Here is a 22,537-nt window from a genome sequence, read left to right on the forward strand (position 1 = left end):
TGGAATATGACGAAAAGCAACTTTTAAATTCAGAGTTACCAAAAAAAGTGCAATGACAGGTAACAAATACTGCAGAGATAGCATTTTGAATTTTAGAACCTTGATGTGAAGCTTTAGAAAATAAAGATCTTGGAGAGATCACCAGGTTACTTATTCATTTGTCACCAGAAAGATTCTTGAATAAAATGGCCCTGCAACAGCTGATCAAGCGCATCATGTTCTATGACCACATGACTCTAGTATAGGAGGAAGCAGAATTGTTTGACTGAATAGATGAAGACTCCCTGAAAATTTGGAAAGGACTCCTCAACCAGTTGTAGCCATTTTTAATAATTCCCAGAAACCAAGTGTCTGAAGTTCTCTGGTGCTAGACTGGAAACTGAAGACCTAGATTTTGGGACAGTTTTACTAAAAGTGCCAGAACAGGCACATAGCCAGTCTACATTTTTATATTGTCTTTCATTTTGGGAGTATCCTTCCTTCTTTTTTGACCCTCCATCCCATTGCTTTTTGAAATTTTGTTTGTACCTTGCTCAGACTATTTATCCTGTTTCCTATAAAAGAAGCCAGAAAAGGAAGGAAAGTCAAATTATATTTTTGCGTATAGTGATGAAAAATATGAGTGCCTCCTGAATTAACTTACATCTTTCATCGAAGCCTTTTTAAAGACCCCAGCAATGGCCATGCCAAGTAATACTGCTTTGTCTAAGGAAGCATTTAGGATCTCAGCTTTGATATTCTCTTGTAAATTCTGGGAACACAGCCAGGAAAATCTCTTCACAGGCCCAATAGTAACTGTTCTAGAAACAGCATCAGCAGTGTCATAAGAGCAGAAGACATTAAATAATTCAGAGATGTCTTAGTCTATGAGGTATGGAATGGAAATCATCAAATTTCTCATATTAAAAGAAGCCTGTAGAGATTTGGATATGTGGAACTGATAATTCACTATCCAAAAGGCTAAGATAGAAGAAGAATAAACTTTCTTTCCAAATCTATCAAATGCTTCTTGTCAGAAGGAATTGGCAGAAGATGGTACTGAAAAGAAATCATTGCAAGGTGTGACCTAGGATTTGAAAATAGAAATCTGTGTCTGAGGAACCTTATTATAATTCATCATACTTTTTTTTTTTTGGGGGGGGGGGGCAGGAGGTTGACCGTCAGGCAAATTTCTGGCTGCCAAGAAGTCATTTCATATTGCTGGCAAGACATGAGGAACCTGGCAAGACATGAGGAATCTCTACAGACTGACAAATGTCCATCCACCTATAACAATTCATAATATTTTTGCTGAGAAAGGAATTTCTTTCTGCTCCCACTTAAACTGTTTCATTCTGGCTATAGTGTCTGAAAAGATAACTGTTCAGAGGTGATCCAGAATCTGATTCTCCCTCCTTTGGTGTAGGCACCTCAGAAATACAGGCCAGTTCTAATTATACTGAGAATCAGAGTCAGACAGAGAAGAAAATTGTTTTCTTTTAAAATTCTGAAAAGAGTCAGAATTTAAAGATCAAAAGTCTTGAAATAAACCTTTAATAAAATATGGGCAATATCCTGACATTCCTATGTAAAACAGCAGAAGAAAAAAAATGCCTATTTTTTTTTCTTTTCTTGGGAGACCTTTCCCCATCTTCCCAGAAAAAGACCAACTCAAGGATGACTCCCTTCTCCAGGAACCAGGCTCCTTAGGGGAACTTCATGGTAGGACATCAGTTTCTCCCCCCTCCAACATTGTGTGGTTTTCCCCTGGCCAATGTAGAAAGACAGCCACAGAAGAAGTAACCATCTCCTAGTCCTTAGTAGCTTTTCAATGAGCAACACCAGGCAGATCATGAGAAATGCCTGAGAAATCCAAGGTACCTGAAATGACCATAGCAGAGTCGCTCATCAGCAGTTGGGGCACAGAGGAAACCAGCTGATCAAAGACTCCTATACAACTTCTTTCTTGCTGACCAGGGGCAAAACAGAAGAGCCCAAACCCTGTTCCATACTCTACTGAAAAAAGGTGCCTGAAAAGATACTAGAGGAGTATTGAGGAGTCTATGATCTACCAGTCTGGAAAACAAGTTTTGAGGTAAAATTTTTAATGAAAACCCCCAAAACTTCCAAGTCCTAGCATCTGTCAGTAGTTTTTTGACAAAAAGGTAAAAGATTTTCTAAACAAAAGTGATATTCGAAAAGGATTTTTGGATCTATGTCAGATTATCAAAGTTCCAAAACTTCGAAATTCATATGGCTAAGACCATATGCTCAAAGTTTCAGAACTTTGAACATTAAAAAAAATCTATTTTTAATGTTTTTGCAGTGGGTCAAGCTCCCCTGCACTCCCTCACCCCCTGCTAATTAAATATACCAACTCTGAGATTGCACAACATTGTGAAAAAGGTTAAATTTCTCTTTCTGTGCTGTATGCAATCTCCATTCAAAACTTTCAAAGTGTCGAAACTTCAATTGTACGGTTCTGACCATATGACTTTCAAATTTTTGAAACTTCGATAATCTGATAGGAGCCCATTTTTTCCCAGCTGGGAAACCTAAAATTAAAGTATACAGGTAAAGCATTTATTGACTTAAAAAAAAGTCCTGGCCTTAATAATTTTTGATAGAAAAACTATGGAGTAGATAAAGAAAGGAGAGTTAGAAGTGCCATATTTTGAGGAATAGTTGATGGCTTGTCTTGTTACAAATGTTTTCAGAATAGTGGATGTTGACTTTGTTACAGAGTGGAATCAAATAAATTATATTACAGAAGGAGATATGGTTGTAGGAGTGAAGAAATTTGATAAAAGTGTTATTAGAAGGGCAGTAAAAAGATGTTAAAATGAAGTGGCAAGGTAAACGCAAAAGTGAATTTAAGAAAATCTAGAGTGGGAATGAAGGGGAAAAGTGGAGTGCCAAAATTATACTGATAGGAAGGATGAAGCAAGGGGCAGAAAATAAGATGATGCCATGGAGGTGGTAAGGCAGGCAGAATATAGTAAAGTATTGAGACAGTACAGTTGTGCAAGGTAAACTTACTATAACAGAAGATGTTTGAATAATCACTGCTGTGGTAGCCTTAGCTATATGGCATTATATCCTGTCAAGGATATAACAGCCAACCAGCTTCCAAAGCTTCAGGACCAGCTTCCTTGCACCCAAACTGTCAGGCAGCTCGAGCTGAGCTGCCTAAAGGCAAGTTTGGCCATGAAGCCCTTTAGATCTTTTCCTAACAACAGAGAGAGGGAAGCTGAGCTCTGAAAGGGCAGTGATAGGAAGAACAAAAAATAAATGTCCACACCCTGGCAAGGAAAACACATCAGAAATCAAGGGGGAGTGGATACTACAGCAGTGATCATTTGAAAATCTACTATTGTAATTCTAACTTAATTCTAACTTAACCAAACTATGTTCATCATATTGGTCATTGCTGTGGTAGCCTTAAACATATGGGTAGATCACCTTAACTAACTACATTTGGGAGGTAAGAAGGAGAAGAGTCCTGAAGCCCCTGGAGAATTGTCCTAACAAAGCTTGATCTGGACTTACTGAAGAAATCAAGCTTATAGTGCTTTGTAAAAGTTTGTACAGAGGACCAAGTAGTAGCTTCTAGAATACTTCTAGAATCCAACCCTTTCCAAAAAGCAATGGATGAAGGCAAATCTCTGGTAGAGTAGGCCTTGACTATGTCTGGAATAGTTTTGTTATGGTGAGTACAACAAAAGATAGCCTTAGAGAATCATTTGGAAATAGTCCGTTTTGACACAGGTTGCCCCTTTTCCTTACCTTCACAAGAAATGAACAACTGATCCAAAGGTCTGAAAGATTTAGTTCTGTCAAGATGGTACCCGAGTTGTCTTTAGATATTCAAGGTATAGTACATACATTTTCTCTCTCATTTTTAGGCTGAGGAAAGAAAACAGGGAAATGGACAGTTTGGGAGGTGAGGAGAAGAGCCTAGAAGCTTCTGGAGAATGGTCCTAACAAAGCTTGATCTGGACCTAGGACCTTGTAGTAGCAGGTTTTCTTCTTTCCATTAATACCTACTGCACATCCTAAGTAAACAGGTGCCTAAAAGGAAAAGACCCTATCATCCAGGCAGTGAATTGAAGTTGATTAAGGTTGAGGAGTATCAAACACCTTGTTGTTGTGCAAGTAGATGCAGTCTGTGAGGAGGCTTGTGGTAACTGCTCCTGGCCATTTCCAAAAGAAGAGAGAACCACAGTTGCCTGGGCCAGAAGGGAGTCACCACAATGATTTTGGGGGATTCCTTCTGAATCTTCTGAAGTACCCTGGATATTAATGGAAAGGTTAGAAAAGCATACAGGAACATTCCGGTCCAAGGAAAGGAAGCCTTCTTGCATGGAGCCCTGGACCAGAATCCATCCAGTTGATTGTTCAGAGAGGAAGCAAATAAGTCTACTTTGAAGAACTCCCCATAGATGGATCAAATTTTGGAAGACCTCCTGATCTTATTTCCATTCATGAGGATCTGCCACAATTTTGCTCTGCTAGAATACAGGATGCCTGTAGAGTGAGACCCTGCTGTGAAGCTACATCCCAAGCTAACATGGCTAGTCTGTAAAAGGGGTATAACTTGTCTCCCCCTTGCTTGTTGATGTACCACATTTATGGTATTGTCTGTAACCACCTGAACAGGTCCTGGGGACCAAATATGGCTCAGAGGGTTGAGGGCTTTGATAAGGGCAAGCATCTCCATGAGATTTATGTGCGTGAATCTGTCCTTGATGTCCCATCTCCCCTGCACTTTTATCCCTCCTGAAACTGCTCCCCAAGCAAAGTCTAAAGCATCTCTGGTAACTGACTGCTGTGGAGCAGATAGATGGAGAATGGGAGACCTGACTTAAAGGATATCATTTGTGTCCACCAAAAGATATCTCATCTAACAAACCCTAGTATTGGGAGTTGAAAAGATAAAGAGTGTTGATGCTGGGACCACAGAGATTTAAGATAACACTGCATCTTTCACAGGTGGAGTCTTGCTAAGGGTATCATAAGAATCATAGATACCATGTGTGATGCTCCACCACTGAACCAATAATCAAGGAGCCTCAATCCTCACCAGTGGCACTAGTGGGGGATGTACACTGTGAGGATGACAAGGTACACACACAGTATTACCAGATGCAGCTTTCTGCATCAAGTGCAATTTCCCTTAAGAACACACAAAGACCACAGTCAGTCCAGGGCTGGTTTCTCCCTCTTTCTCCAGATCCCCAGTAAGACCCCCACTGGGACAGCTATAGAGATGAGATCTCAACTGAGTAGCCAAGCCAAGACCTCCAGCACCCTCTCTGTCCAACCAGTGCTTCATGCCCCTGGCCAAGTAGCTGACACGCACACACACACACACATACCTGGGAAAGGCTGGCACAGGTTTACTAGCTATACCCCCACTGGCACAGCTATAGAGTTGAGATCTCAACTGAGTAGCCAAGCCAAGACCTCTAGTCTCTCTCTGTCCAACCAGTGCTTCATGTCCCTGCCCAAGTAGCTGACACACACACACACACTCTTTGAGGTTTGATTTACATACATACACACACACAAACACCTGCGAAAGTCTGGCACAGATTTACTAGCTATACCTCCATACTTCTAAACAGTTACAATAATGCATGTACATTTCTGTTCTTTTCCAGTAGTTTACACTGTGGATACATTTCAAGCACTTTGCAAAAATCTTTTCAACACACACTTCTGTACCAGCAGTTTAATATACACATGACATACAGTTCTAATACATTTGTAACACAGGCATCTTATATAGTTCATGTTGATATTCAAAAATTACATATAATTATTTACAAAATTCCAGATAGCTGTGTTGGTAGTATCTCCTTTTGTCACACTTCTTCCTCTCCCCCTCAAAGACTGAAGCTATTTTTTCAAGTTACCCATGAGAAATGTTGCTTGAGAGCCCATTCCCTGGCTTGAGAGCCTATCTGCATTGATATTCCTAACCCCACTGTGGTGCTGCACTGTCATATCATATGTCTGCAACCCTAGGCTCCACCTTAGTAGCTTGGCATTTTTCTGGCTGGTTCGATGTAGCCATGTTAAGGGATTGTGGTCTGTAACTACAGTGAACTTCCTTCCATACAGATAAGGCGGATGTTCTGCAGTGCCCACACTATGGCTAGACATTCCTTTTCTACAGCTGCATAGCATTCCTCCCTTTGTTGGAGCCTATGACTGAGATAAACCACTGGGTGCTTTTCTCCCTCTGAAGAAATCTGGCTAAGTACAGCCTCCACCCCCATGGTTGAAAGCATCCACCTGCACAACAAATTATTTGCTGTAATCTGGACTGGCTAACACAGGGGGGTCCTTCCAAAGCTCCTGGAATGCTTGTTCACATGCTGGGGTCCACACTACCTTAATCTGGCATGTTTTTCTTTGTCAGGTCTATGAGGGGAGCAGCTATGGTATTATAATTGGAGACAAATTTTCTGTAGTACCCTGCTGTCCCTACAAATGCCCTCACCTGCTTTTTGGCAACAGGGGCAAGCCATGCCTGAATAGCTTCCACTTTGACAGGTTCTGGTCTGATCATACCACTCCTTACTCTATGTCCCAGGTAGGAGGCCTTTGCCATAACCTCCTGACACTTACTGGGCTTAATGGTCAACCCTGCCTCTGTAGCCTGCCCAGCACCTCCCTAATATGCTGAAGGTGCTCTTGCCAGGAATGGCTGTAGATGGCAATATCATCCAGGTAAGCAAGTGCAAACTCTCCTGCTCCTGCTAAGATACGATACACCAGCCACTGGAAACTTGCTGGGGCATTTTCCATCCCACAGGTCACCTTCATGAACTCATACAAGCCAAAAGGAGACACAAAGGCTGACCTCTATCTAGCACTAGGAGTCAAGGGTACCCACCAGTAGCCCTTGATAAGATCAATAGTGGTAAGATACTTAGCCCCACCCAGCTGCTCTAGGGCTTCATCTGTCCTAGGCATGGGGTACGCATCTGACTCTGTGTGACTATATAATTTCCTGTAGTCCACACAGAACCTGGGGCTACCATCCTTCTTTGGTACCAGCACCACTGGGGAGGCCCAGGGACTGCTGGACCCCTGGATTACCCTAGTTCCAACATTTCCTGTATCTCCTTCCTCAGAGTCTTTGACTTTCTCAGGTACCCTATAGGAGGCCTGCTTAATAGGCCTTTGGGATCCTGTATCTACATGGTGCTGCACCAGGTGGGTACACCCTGGTTTCCCAGTGAACATGCCGCCAAACTCCTGTAATACTGCTTGGATTTCTCAAACATGGATAGGGGATAGCTGCTGGGACATTGCTACCCCTTCCACTGAGGTGTCAGTCTGAACCTCAATGAGGAGATCAGTTACCAGATCCCACTCAGACTCCTCCTGCCATCCAATGTAAATACTCAGCACAAGGGTCTGTCTATCATGGTAAGGCTTCATCATGTTAACATGGTACAATTTGTGCTCCTGCCTAACAGTTCTACCATGTAGTTACCATCACTGACCTTCCTTACTACCTTGAAGGGTCCCTCCCAAGCTGCCTGCAGCTTGTTGTATCTGACAGGAATGAGAACCATAACCTGCTGCCCCACAGCATACTCTCTAGCTTGAGCATTTCTGTCATACCAGACCTTTTTTGCTGTTGGGTTTCTGCCAGGTTCTCCCGGGCTAAGCCCATGAGGTCCCTGAGCCTTGTCCTGAGGTTTAGGACATATACATAAACAGACTCCTTGTGGGATTCACACTCACCTTCCCACTCATCATGACTCAAATCTAGAGGTCCTCTCACCCTATGTCTATACAGCGATTCAAAGGGTGAAAAAATGTGGATTCCTGGATTACCTCTTTGCAAGCAAACAGATGGGGCAAATATTTGTCACAGTCCTTTTAAACTGGTCTGCAAATGCCCGTAACATGGTCTTTAGTATGGAGTTTAACCACTCCACCAGACCATTAGTCTAGGGATGGTAGGGGGTGCTCTTTAGATCCTTCACCCCACAGTGCTTCCACAGACAAAACAGCTGGGCTGACATGAAATTGGGACCTCTGTCAGTATTTCTTTTGGGAAACCTACCCTGCTGAAAATCTTTAACAAAGCATCTGACACCTTTTTGGCCTCAATGGAAGACAGGGCCACCTCTTCAGGGTATCTGGTAGCATAATATACTACCACTATGATATACTTCTTCCCTGTGGAACTTGGGGTACTCAGAGGCCCCACAATATCCATAGCTACCCTCTGAAATGGCTCCTCAGTCACAGGCAAAGGCACCAAAGGAGCTCTGACCTTGTCTCCTGCCTTGCCTACCTTTTGGCACTGCTCACAGGTCCTGCAGTACCCGGTTACATCTCTGGAAATTCTAGACCAATAAAAGTTCTCCATAATACATCTCTTTGTATGCTTTATGCCCGTATGACCTACAAAGGGAATGTCATGGGCTATGGCTAGAAGTGGCAGACAGTAGGCTTTGGGCACTACCAACTGCTGTATTTTCTCACCTTCTAGCTCTCCCTCAGGGGTTCACTCTCTATACAGTAACCCTTTGTCCCAGTGTACAGATTTTCCTTTCCTTGACAATCAGGTGCTTCACTGGCTACCTCCCTTAGCCTTGTAATGTAGGATCTGAGAGCTGTGTCTGTCTTAACTCTGTCTTTGTGACCTTTCACAGCTCCCCTTCCACAGGAAGGCTGCTATCCTCTGACAGCAGTGCCTCACTGTCAGCCTGAGTACTACTACTCACCTATGTCTTTGCAGTCACTCTCTCCAAGGGAACATCGGTACCCACCAGCAGTTGTGACTCACTTCCCGTCTCACTGTTACAGCATGGCTCTCTTCCTGAAGTAGCCACCTCACCAGTCCTGGCTTCAAGTGTGCAGTCTGTCTGACCACCCCCCCCCCCCGACTACCAGACCCACATGCTTGTCTCTAAGCCCGACTGCATGTAACTGAATGCACACAAAGTACTGCATTATCAAAATCATTCCCTATCAGGACATCTGCAGGGATATCCTCAAACACACCTACTTGCTTGCTTCCTTTTCCACCCACCCAATCAAGGTGAACCCTAGCCAAAGGTATTTGGAATGGGGTCCCTCCTAAAGCTCTGACTGGAGTAGACTGCCCAAGCAAGTAGTGCTCCTCTTTAACCATTGCAGGCTTCACAATGGTTAGGTCAGAGGCTGTGTCTGTCTTAGCAGTGGCCAGTTTCCCATCTACTAAGATAGGATATAACCTCTTGAGGTAGTTTGGTTCCGTTGTTGTCTCCAGTCAACTTACTGCTGGTATTATGTCATTCCCACTTAATGGCTCTTCTACCTTTGTTCACCACCTTGCCTCCATGGACATCTGCATGCTACATGGCTCCACTGTTTTCATTTAAAACATTTAATCCTTGGTCCTGACCATGTACCTAAACTAGTGGCTTCCCCTGCTACTGGTGTACTCTGTTGAGGCAGTTTAGGCTACCCTGAGTTCCCTTAGGCCCATGAGCAGCACTGGGTATCCCTTTCCTGTGCAGTGATAGCCTGCTTGCTAGGTATAGGTCTCCCTTTTTCCCAAACACATCTGTGGTATTACATTCTCTATCTGCTAACCAGATTCTGATGTCCTCAGGCAAAGTGCTAAGGACTTGTTCCCTCACTATAAGGTTTGCCAGCCCTTCAAAAGTGGTGACCTGACACCCTCTCACCCACCTATGAAAATGTGTTTAACTCAGCAATATATTCACACAGACTTTTATCTGCCTTGCATTTATGCTCACAAAACTTTTTTGTATAAGCTTCAGGTGTTAACTTAAGCACTGTAATAAACAATTTTTAACAGTATTATAATTTATCAGTATCAGACAATTTAGAAATAGCAGTCATAGCTTTACCATGGAGTAAGAGGGTCAGGAACTGTACCCAGAGTCCTTGGTCAACATTATACTCTTTACATACCCTATCAAACATATGAATGAAACTATCAAAATGATCACCCTCTGTAAAACATGGAAGAAATTTACTGACTTTTGTTGCTTCTGGGGTTCAGTTATTCCCTTCCCCATTACCTCCATGACCTTGGTGAATTGTCAGTATTTCCTTTTCATATTGTCTCTGCCTTTCATTTTCTTCACCCTCCAGATGTGTCAGTCTCTCATTTTCTTCAGCCTCCAGACGTCTCTGTCTCTCATTTTCTTTGGTCTCCAGGTGTCTCAGTTTCTCAGCTGATTCTAATTCCACTTGTTTCCTTTTCTTCAGCCTCCAAATGCTGTCTGTCTGCTGATTCTGTTTCCAAACATTTGGTCTCCAGTGCAATTCTCTCTAACTCCAGATGGATTTTTCAGTCCTCTGAGGCAAGGTTGAGCTGTCCATTTTCTGAGGGTTGTGCATCCCCAAGGCCAATCTGGTTGTCTTCCTGGTTGCTGGTCTGTGATGCAGCTGTGACTAAGACTGAAATAATTTCTGCTTTAGTCAGGTTGACATGCACCAATCCTTTATCCTGGCACATATCAGCCAACTGGCTCCTTGTCAGTTTGTCATACTCCTCTGCCAACATCCTTGCCTTCTCTCCCTGACTAAGCTAACAAAAAATAAATAAATAAAATGATTGTGATATGAAACTCTGAATGTTCACTGTGTAGCTGCTTGAGAGTACAAAAACACAGTCTTTAGTGACCACTATTTACAAGCTACAGGAGTTCAATATCCAAACCATAGAATCCCAGTAAGTGATGTGGTGATCCCACCTCTGCCAACCAATAAATGTGATGTAAACAAGAAGGCACTAAGGTAACATAACAGGTAAACTCACAAAACCTTTATTAGTCCACAAATGGATGAATGAAGAATCATAAATACAGCAATTTGAACTGACTAAGCGCTTTCACCCTCATGGGCATCTTCAGTCAGTTAACTTCAGTAAAAACAACCTTTAAATACAGCTGTTGATTAGTACTTAATTAATCAATGATGAAAAAAGCAGGAGGGTAGTTAATTAAACAATTGTCCCCTAAGGTTCATGTTCACCAAATCTTAAAGTCCTGCTCAACAATAACTTGTTTGCTAGAATCTCAAGTAAGCGGAGACTTAATGGACCATATTACTACACAGGCGTTTGTTCTGTTTAAAGAGAAAGTTCTCGGTGGTTCCCTCGAAGCTTTTGGCTCCAACGAGACAACAAGGAACTAATTTTGAAAAACTTTTACCATCCGTTATTAAGGTTTGCAATACTTTTGCCTTTAGCTTTGCACTTTTCAAAGAGAACGTACTTCTCTGGACTGATTTCTGCATTTATTTTTTGTATGTTGATTATCATTATTTCGAAGTAAAGCAGCTTCTAATTTTGACTACACTGTAGTTTGGTCACACAACTGCTGAGTTTACTCAGGGGGTTACAACAATATGATTTTAATATTGTTTTAATTTGTTTGATTTGCGAGTTGTTTTTATGTTTATTTTAAACAATTGAACAGAATCGATGAACTACAATTTTTCTATGACTTTCGAATAAGGTTTATTCATTTGTAAATTTGATATACTGAATGGTGTGGATTTTTTCATATATTTTTTAAGGGGTTACTTGGTATTGCTTTTGACTATATTTACTTATAATTGTTATAGAGTAGTTTTATCACTATCACAGTTTTGTCATGTCTTCATATACACAATAGATTAGTGGATTTGCGATTTGGTCTAGTGTACTTGTTAACAACACACTTGCTTTGAGATTTTTGAGATAGATATTGCTACACCTTGACAATACAAATTTAATATTATTATTTTTTATTATTATTTTTTGACTTCATTTTACTTTATTTTTTACCTTATTTTATTAACACTATTGGTTCTTGTGGATTTAACCAATAGGGTGTTTGCTATTTTTACCACTATTACCCATTTAGATCTAAGGTTAAACATTTAAAAGTGGACAGGAAAAGTTCATTTTTTTACATATATTTTTTTTACATATTTTAAAAAAATGTTTCTATAGAGATATTGATATATATTTTTTCTATATATGATGGAACATTTAATGATCCAATATATGGAAATTTCTAGACAGATTATCACATTACTGCAGGCAAACAAGACTGCAGAACACAATACTCAAGATGTTAGTTTAACAGATACACAGGTAGAACTGTTTACTATGCACACACCACCAGTGTCCAATGCCGATAGACAAGTGAATACGGAGACACTTAGAGGTGAAAGGAACAATACCCACCAGGGAGACAATAACAACAGTAGAGGAAGAGTTGTTACTAACAACATTCCTATAGGATCAATGTTTGACATGGAGAACTTCTTGGTGCCCCCTGTATTAGGTGACTCTTTTAGATCAGAAAATCTTGGGACATTTAACTCACAGGTATTTAAATTTGAAAAGCTAGCCAAAAAATACAAATCACTTCAGATGGACAATGTTTTTTTAGAGCGTTCACTAGAACTTAACCAAGTACCCAAAGGTCTGAGAGTATACAGGATCCCTATGGGAATTGAGGCAAACACTGAGGCATACAAGAATATGTTGGAACTTTTTGATAGAACTGGGATGGATTAATGAGAATTATTATTAGAGACAACAATAACAGATCAAGTGTTTTAAAAAATGAACTACTTATTCTTAAGCAGAGTATTACCAATGACCTGCTTTTTGAAAGTAACAAAGGTAGATTAGATAGAATTACAACTGAACTTGACAGATATGTTAAAACAAGTATGGAAAGAAAACAAAAGAAGCTACTAAGGGACACTACTGAATTTAAAGAGAAAAAAGCTTATCCCTTACCCAATACGACTAGGGACATCCAACATGATGGGGACATAAGGAGAAATACAATGTTAACTGAGGAGGAGGGGGCAATTGATGAGACACATTTTGGGATAGAGGAGGAAGAAGAGGTTTTTTTAGAAAACCAACCTCCATTAAGACGGTCAGACAGATTGAGGAACCAAGACAACCTACGAGATCAGGAGGTGCAGAGACCACCTCAGGGACCAGGATGGTATACAGGGAACAATTGGAGGGGTGGGCAACAGAGGAGGAACAACTCGAATTCGAACCCCACCTTCCACAACACCAACATTTGGTGCAACAGATGAATGACAACACTGACAACACTCCTAGTATTTTTTTTATCTACTGATTCCCCTGTATCTTGTTTTGATTTATCTACTGATTTATGTCAACATTCTCCCACCAGTATGGTAAATTTACCTTTGGCTAACATTACTAAGGAGGGTCCTACTATTTTAGGTGACAACTCCTTTTATGTTTATAACTTTTCTAGTTTGAAGATTTTAGACAATCATCTTAGCTTATTGAAAAAAGGTTTTTCTTTTGTCCCTGATTTCAAATACGACATCAGTAAGGTTCTTATTAATTTAAAGCTCTTTACAAGAAAACTGAATTTAAAAGTATTTTTTAGCTAAACACAGGGTTGACAGTGAAGCTCATTTATTTACAATTAGAAGCAGCACATTTATACCCCCATACCACCCTGCTGTGTTGGCTTTTGAACGTTTATGTACAACACAAATTAGGCAACTTTTTGACAATAGACAAATAACACGTGACAACAACATCTGCAGAATTATTTTGCTTAAAGGAACTTTCTGTTAACAAGGACTATAGGGTTATGAAACCGGACAAAGGTGGAGGAGTGGTTATTATGACTAACACTGATTATTTAATGCAGATGCAGAACATTCTAAATGACTCCAACACATATGAGTTAGCTTCTAAATTTGATGTCCAGAAGGCATACACCAAAATAGACTGGATGCTTTATGAGTTGCTATGTGAAGGTATTATAGATGCTGAGGAATATAAATATTTATTGGCAGAACATCCGGTCATGCCCACCATCTTTGGCATACCCAAAATTCATAAAAACTTAGCCAACCCACCTTTTAGACCCATAGTTGCAGCCAGACGATCAAAAAAGTACTGTTTTGTACCTACCATAAATGTAGATGTTCGAGGATCCACATTGCTGCAGTCATAACCTGTGGGTAGTCCGCTGTCCTCGGTCGGCCCGAATACCAAAGAGCTAGGCTGTCGTCGGTCATTGTCGCCTAGAGCTGACGTCAGTACGTAGTAGTACTTAAGCGCATGACCGACGCCATATCCTCAGTCTTTCTTGCCCCAGATGTCAGAAGGCCTAAAAATGAAGGCCGGAACTAAAGTAGTAAACGCCCAACAACCACCAGTGTGGAAATAAATAGTATCCCAAAAAGAAACCCAGCAACAACAACTATAGAGGGGAAGGAGGGAGGGATAATTGGACTGCAGCAATGTGGATCCTCGAACATCTACATTTATGGTAGGTACAAAACTGTACTATGTTCTTCGTCTCACATTGCTGCAGTCATAACCTGTGGGTAGAATCCCAAAGGAAAAGGGAGGCTGGCAAACTACAAAGCATTAGGAGCTGCTAACATGCCCTGTAAAACTGCAGTGGCAAACCCAGCCCTGGACTTGGAATAAAGAGGGAGATGGTAATGCTTAGTAAAAGTGTGTACTGAACTCCAAGTAGCTGCCTCCAAAATATCCTTAGTAGCTACACCCCTTAGAAAAGCAGTAGAAGTGGCAGTAGCCCTAGTAGAATGAGGTCTGATCCCAGCAGGAACATCCTTCCCATGATGAGAATAACAAAAAGCAATACAATGACCAATCCACTTTGAAATAGTCTGCTTTGAAACAGCTTTCCCTTGTGAACTCCAGCAAAAGAAACAAATAACTGTTGAGTCTGTCTGAACTCCTTAGTTCTGCTCAAATAGTAATGTAACTGCCTGTGGATATCCAAAGAATGCAAGACTTTTTCCCCTTTATTTTGGGGATCAGCATAAAAAGTAGGCAAATGAATAGACTGGTTCAAGGCCACATTAGAAACCACTTTAGGCATAAAAGTAGGGTTAGTTCGCAAAGAAACTCTATCCTTATGAAATATCAAAAAGGGTTCAACTGCCATGAGTGCCTGCAATTCAGATACCCTCCTAGCAGAAGTAATGGCCAACAAAAAGCAGTCTTCAAGACAAAAACTTCAGTTCAGACGTAGCTGCAGGTTCAAAAGGAGGTAAAGTAAGTTTCTCCAAAACAAAATTGAGATCCCAGGAAGGAGTAGGAGCTCTACGTGGGGGTCTTATATTCTTTGCCCTCTAAGAAATTGTTTGAACAAAGGATGAGAAAATAAAGGAGGGTCACAATCATAGTGAGCAGAAATGGCTGCAGCATGAACCTTCACAGAAGAGAATGACAAACCCTTGTCCAGTAATTCAGTAAGATACTGTAGTGCAAAACTCAAATTAGGCACTGACACATCAAAACCCTTTGCAGTGCTCCAAAGAAAAAATCTCTTCCATTTATCAGCATAAACTTTTCTAGTGCTAGGCCGCCTGGCTTCCAAAATGACATTCAAAACCTGTTGAGGAAGCTGAGACCCCACCGGCTCCATCACAGAATACGCCAGGCTGTCAGAGGAGGAAAAGCATAAACGTGAAGGTTGTTCCAACTGAAAGATAGAGCATCCACTTTCCAAGCATCTGGGTGGAACATCTTTGTGCAAAATTTTGGAAGTTGAAAATTCAGTGGAGAAGCGAACAGATCTATGTCTGGAGTTCCCCAAGCCACAGTCAATTGTTTGAAAACCTGAGGATCCAGTTTCCACTCGTGGGGATCCACAATTTGCCTGCTCAATATATCTGCTAGGGAGTTCTGAGCTCCTGGCAGAAACCGTGCTTGAAGACTGATTCGAAAACTCAGAGCAGTCTCCCACAAAATCATTGCTTGCCTGCAAAGAGGGTAGGAATGGGTTCCCCTGCTTGTTGATGTACCACATGACTGTTGTGTTGTCTGTTTGAATCAACACCTGTCCCGGCTGAAGCAGGTCCTTGAAGGCCATCAAAGCAAAATGAACTGCTAACATCTCCTTCATGTTGATATGCAAATGTAGTAGTTTGGGAGGCCACATGTCTTGTATCCATTTCCCATTGAAGTGTGCTCCCCAAGCCAAGTCCGAGGCATCCGTCGTTAGGATCTGACTCACCTCTGGTCGGGTCACAGAGAGTCCCTTGTTTAGGTGACATTCCTGAGCCCACCACAAGAATTCCTTCTGGATGCAAGGTATAATCCGAATGACAGTGTCCAAACCGTGGCAGTGTTGAGTCCACACACTTTTGAGATACCATTGTAGCTTCCTCATATGCAGTTTGGCATTGGGAAGTACTAGAATGCAAGATGCCATGAACCCCAAAGCTTGAAGGACTGTCCTTGCAGTCAGCCTGGACATTACTGATAACTGCTGGAAGTAAAGATGAAGAGTTCTTTGTTTGTCCGGGGTCAGAAATGCCATCTGAGAAGCTGTATTCAGTCTCACACCCAGAAAGCACATGTCCTGAGAGGGTACTAGACTGGACTTTATTTCGTTCACAGAATACCCTAGGCACCTTAAAACTGCCATTACATACTGGAGATGTTGTAGTAATATGTCTTTGTTTTGAGCAAGAATCAGGCAATCGTCCAGATAAGGGTAAATTTGTATTCCTCTCTGTCTGAAGAAAGCAATCACAGGAGCCAGAACTTTTGTGAATACCCTGGGTGCAGTAGATAAACCAAAGGGCAATGCAGAGAACTGATAATGTGAAGTACCAGCCCGAAATCTCAGGAATCTCCTGCAACTGGGTCTGATAGGGATGTGAAGATAGGCCTCTTTGAGATCCAGGGTTACCATCCAGTGATCTTTGCCTAGCATAGGCAGAAGTTGTTGTAATGTTAACATCTTGAACTTTGGAATGTCTAGGTAGGTATTGAGAATGGACAAATCCAGAATTGGTCTCCAAGTGTTTCCTTTCTTTGGCACTAGGAATAGACGGGAATAAAATCCTAGGCCTACTTCTGATGGAGGGACCACCTGAATTGCCTCCATCTGCAAAAGCAGAGAAATTTGCTCCTGAGCCTCCAGCCTTTGCTGAGGAGGCACATCCAGCATGCCTTTGAAAGGAGGAAAAGTGTGAAAATAAAACTTGTAACCTTGATTTATTATATCCAACACCCATTGGTCCTGGGTGACCAAATTCCGGTTTTGTTTGAAAAGTCCCAACTTTCCTCCCAGAGGAGCTGCCAGTAAAGAAAGGTCTGGCAGCGGAAGATACAGGTCATTGGGTCTGCTTACGAAAGGGCTGACCCTACCTCACCAGAAGACTGTGCAGGAGAGCTCCAAGTCCTAGGTCTGAAAGAACCCTGAGCGTGAGCCCTGCCTCTACCACGTCTAGACCTGCCCTTAGACTGATAATCCGAAGAAGGATAAGACCATCCTCTAGCAGGCCAATTCCTACTAAACTTAGGAGGCTGCACCTGCATAAAATCCTTGACCGTCTGCATAGACTTAGCCTTATCTTCCATCTTTTTCAAAACTGATTCCACAGGAGGGCCAAAAAGTACTTCAGATTGAAGAGGAGCATCCAAAATCCGAGCCTTAACATGCTCTGACAAATTCTGATCCTTAAGCCAGGCATGTCTACGAATAACTGAACCTGTAGCAGCCACCATGGATGAAGCTTGAAGAGCATCAAAACCACACTGCAAAGAATGTTTGCCAACTTGATCTGATGCATGAACCAACTCCTGGAGCTCCTTACACTCTATACCCTCAGATAAAGCATCCACCTTAGATTTCAATTGGCTAACAAAAATTCTGATACTTCAGCATATGAAATTGGCAATTCAAAGCCCTCATAGCTAACGTGAGGAGGTGTACACTTTTTCCCCACCTATCTACCGCTCTAGAATCCTTATCCAAAGGAACTGGATTCTTAGCCACAGCAGCCCTAACACCCTTCGGACCTTGAATAATAGTTTCGGATCAGCTCTAGGACTCCTGTACAAATACTTATGTGCTTCTGGAACTCTGTAATACCTGTCCAGGCTTAACAGGGGCCGGAGGCAAAGAATCAGGATTAAGGGAAGATTCTGAAAACATCCTGAACAACATCTAAGACAGGAGGAATAGCCAAGGGCCTATGTTGTGGCAGAAACAAAAATTCCCTAAGCCTTTTCCGAGAATCTGAAAAATCTTGACCTTCCCACTTGAAATGTTCCCTCATGGAATGTAAAGTCTCAGAAAAGAAAAATCCTCTGGAGGAGAAGCAGGCGGACAGGAGTCCTCTGCATCCGAATCTGAATAGGAAGGGAAATCCTGAATTTCTTCAGCTGAGGATTCAGAGTAGTCAGAGGAATGATCCATTCCTCTAAATCTGCCTCCACCCTAGGCCTCTTCTCTGGGGGCATAGAACCCTGATCAAAGTAATCAAGTCCTCTGCCATTTTCAACATATGCTTTTTAGGAACAGGGGCTGGAGAGCTAGAACTATGACCAGGGCCAACAGGACAAGGTTTGGCCTTAGCATGGCCTTTAGCCACTGAAGTAGAAGGCCTAATAGCCTTTTGTAAAGCTGGAACTACAGACACCTGAGAAGCACCCTCAGCCTGGCCTAACTCCTGCGAGGCCAACTCCTGTAAAAGTAAAGGTTCCCCCTGGGATTCAGCTGAACCCTCGGCAGGATCCACAGGTTCAACCGGAGGCTCCGTAAAACCGGCGTCCGCAACGGACGACTCATCCGGTTTAGACCTTAAAGATTTATCCTTACGCTTTTTAGCGGTAGCGGGCGTTGGAGGATCCGACGGCATGTTATAGTTACACCGTTTACCAAAAACAAGCCTGGCACAGTCTAATCTTCGTTTAATGGTGCGCTTATTAAATCTAGCACAAAAGCGACACCCGACCACGTCGTGCTCAGGCCCCAAGCAAGGAATACAGAAAGAATGATAATCCCTATGAGGTATCTGTTTCACAAGAAATACAATTATTAACTTTTTCTGACATCCGGATAACTGAGGCAAGAAAAGACAAAAATTTCAGCGGGTACTTAGCCCAACTTGGTCTTCGGTCTGAAACTCGATAAATGAAAATTTCAGAACGAACGGCACTTGCAAACGCTGCTTCTGCCGGACCACGTGGCAAGAAAGACTGAGATATGGCGCCGGTCATGCGCTTAAGTACTACTACGTACTGACGTCAGCTCTAGGCGACAATGACCGACGCCAGCCTAGCTCTTTGGTATTCGGGCCGACCGAGGACAGCGGACTACCCACAGGTTATGACTGCAGCAATGTGAGACGAAGAACATCTGAACCTCTAGCTTCCTACATAGATATTATGACTAAGGGTATCTTGGAGAGGTTGCCATATATCTTAAAAGATTCATGGCACTGTTTGGACTGCCTCAGAACTTTGACTCATGACGATCTGGGGGATTTTTTGTTGGTTACTATTGATGTTATCAATTTATTTTCAGTGATTCCCCATGACTGTGGGCTCGACTGGTTTAGGAAGAGCTTGGACAAACATACCAGTTTGCACCAGACCAAGAAGGACCTATTGGTGGATCTGCTGCAAATGGTATTGGAGAACAATTTTGTAGGTTTTGAGGATGAGTACTACAGACAGTCCACAGCGGTGGCTATAAAAGAAAAAAAACCCAGCAACAACAACTATAGGGGGAAGGAGGGGGGAAAAGGCCAGCAATGTGGATCCTAACATCTACATTTATGGTAGGTACAAAACTGTACTATTTTCCCCCCGCCTCCCCCCCCCCCCCCCCCCCCCATTGGGTGGGGAAGTTAATTTTGTGGGTAGAATCCAAAGCGAAAAATTTTGGCAACCCCCTTAGAAAAGCAGTAGAAGTGGCAGTAGCCCTAGTAGAATGAGGTCTGATCCCAGCAGGAACATCCTTCCCATGATGAGAATAACAAAAGCAATACAATGACCAATCCACTTTGAAATAGTCTGCTTTGAAACAGCTTTCCTTGTGAACTCAAAGCAAAAGAAACAAATAACTGTTGAGTCTGTCTGAACTCCTTAGTTCTGCTCAAATAGTAACGTAACTGCCTGTGGATATCCAAAGAATGCAAGACTTTTTCCCCTTTATTTTGGGGATCAGCATAAAAGTAGGCAAATGAATAGACTGGTTCAAGGCCACATTAGAAACCACTTTAGGCATAAAAGTAGGGTTAGTTAAAGAAACTCTATCCTTATGAAATATCAAAAAGGGTTCAACTGCCATGAGTGCCTGCAATTCAGATACCCTCCTAGCAGAACTAATGGCCAACAAAAAAGCAGTCTTCCAAGACAAAAACTTCAGTTCAGACGTAGCTGCAGGTTCAAAGGAGGTAAAGTAAGTTTCTCCAAAACAAAATTGAGATCCCAGGAAGGAGTAGGAGCTCTACGTGGGGGTCTTATATTCTTTGCCCCTCTAAGAAATTGTTTGAACAAAGGATGAGAAAATAAAGGAGGGTCACAATCATAGTGAGCAGAAATGGCTGCAGCATGAACCTTCACAGAAGAGAATGACAAACCCTTGTCCAGTAATTCAGTAAGATACTGTAGTGCAAAACTCAAATTAGGCACTGACACATCAAAACCCTTTGCAGTACTCCAAAGAAAAAATCTCTTCCATTTATCAGCATAAACTTTTCTAGTGCTAGGCCGCCTGGCTTCCAAAATGACATTCAAAACCTGTTGAGGAAGCTGAGACCCCACCGGCTCCATCACAGAATATGCCAGGCTGTCAGAGGAGGAAAAGCATAAACGTGAAGGTTGTTCCAACTGAAAGATAGAGCATCCACTTTCCAAGCATCTGGGTGGAACATCTTTGTGCAAAATTTTGGAAGTTGAAAATTCAGTGGAGAAGCGAACAGATCTATGTCTGGAGTTCCCCAAGCCACAGTCAATTGTTTGAAAACCTGAGGATCCAGTTTCCACTCGTGGGGATCCACAATTTGCCTGCTCAATATATCTGCTAGGGAGTTCTGAGCTCCTGGCAGAAACCGTGCTTGAAGATTGATTCGAAAACTCAGAGCAGTCTCCCACAAAATCATTGCTTGCCTGCAAAGAGGGTAGGAATGGGTTCCCCCCTGCTTGTTGATGTACCACATGACTGTTGTGTTGTCTGTTTGAATCAACACCTGTCCCGCTGAAGCAGGTCCTTGAAGGCCATCAAAGCAAAATGAACTGCTAACATCTCCTTCATGTTGATATGCAAATGTAGTAGTTTGGGAGGCCACATGTCTTGTATCCATTTCCCATTGAAGTGTGCTCCCCAAGCCAAGTCCGAGGCATCCGTCGTTAGGATCTGACTCGCCTCTGGTCGGGTCACAGAGAGTCCCTTGTTTAGGTGACATTCCTGAGCCCACCACAAGAATTCCTTCTGAATGCAAGGTATAATCCGAATGACAGTGTCCAAACCGTGGCAGTGTTGAGTCCACACACTTTTGAGATACCATTGTAGCTTCCTCATATGCAGTTTGGCATTGGGAAGTACTAGAATGCAAGATGCCATGAACCCCAAGGCTTGAAGGACTGTCCTTGCAGTCAGCCTGGACATTACTGATAACTGCTGGAAGTAAAGATGAAGAGTTCTTTGTTTGTCGGGGTCAGAAATGCCATCTGAGAAGCTGTATTCAGTCTCACACCCAGAAAGCACATGTCCTGAGAGGGTACTAGACTGGACTTTATTTCGTTCACAGAATACCCTAGGCACCTTAAAACTGCCATTACATACTGGAGATGTTGTAGTAATATGTCTTTGTTTTGAGCAAGAATCAGGCAATCGTCCAGATAAGGGTAAATTTGTATTCCTCTCTGTCTGAAGAAAGCAATCACAGGAGCCAGAACTTTTGTGAATACCCTGAGGCAGTAGATAAACCAAAGGGCAATGCAGAGAACTGATAATGCAAAGTACCAGCCCGAAATCTCAGGAATCTCCTGCAACTGGGTCTGATAGGGATGTGAAGATAGGCCTCTTTGAGATCCAGGGTTACCATCCAGTGATATTTGCCTAGCATAGGCAGAAGTTGTTGTAATGTTAACATCTTGAACTTTGGAATGTCTAGGTAGGTATTGAGAATGGACAAATCCAGAATTGGCCTCCAAGTGTTTCCTTTCTTTGGCACTAGGAATAGACGGGAATAAAATCCTAGGCCTACTTCTGATGGATTGCCTCCATCTGCAAAAGCAGAGAAATTTGCTCCTGAGCCTCCAGCCTTTGCTGAGGAGGCACATCCAGCATGCCTTTGAAAGGAGGAAAAGTGTGAAAATAAAACTTGTAACCTTGATTTATTATATCCAACACCCATTGGTCTTGGGTGACCAAATTCCAGTTTTGTTTGAAAAGTCCCAACTTTCCTCCCAGAGGAGCTGCCAGTAAAGAAGGGTCTGGCAGCGGAAGATACAGGTCATTGGGTCTGCTTATGAAAGGGCTGACCCCTACCCTCACCAGAAGACTGTGCAGGAGAGCTCCAAGTCCTAGGTCTGAAAGAACCCAGAGCGTGAGCCCTGCCTCTACCACGTCTAGACCTGCCCTTAGACTGATAATCCGAAGAAGGATAAGACCATCCTCTAGTAGGCCAATTCCTACTAAACTTAGGAGGCTGCACCTGCATAAAATCCTTGACCGTCTGCATAGACTTAGCCTTATCTTCCATCTTTTTCAAAACTGATTCC

Source organism: Protopterus annectens, chromosome 4.part0 (genome assembly GCF_019279795.1).
Source record: "Protopterus annectens isolate FY-2018-M chromosome 4.part0, PAN1.0, whole genome shotgun sequence".
Lineage (NCBI taxonomy): Eukaryota > Metazoa > Chordata > Ceratodontiformes > Protopteridae > Protopterus > Protopterus annectens.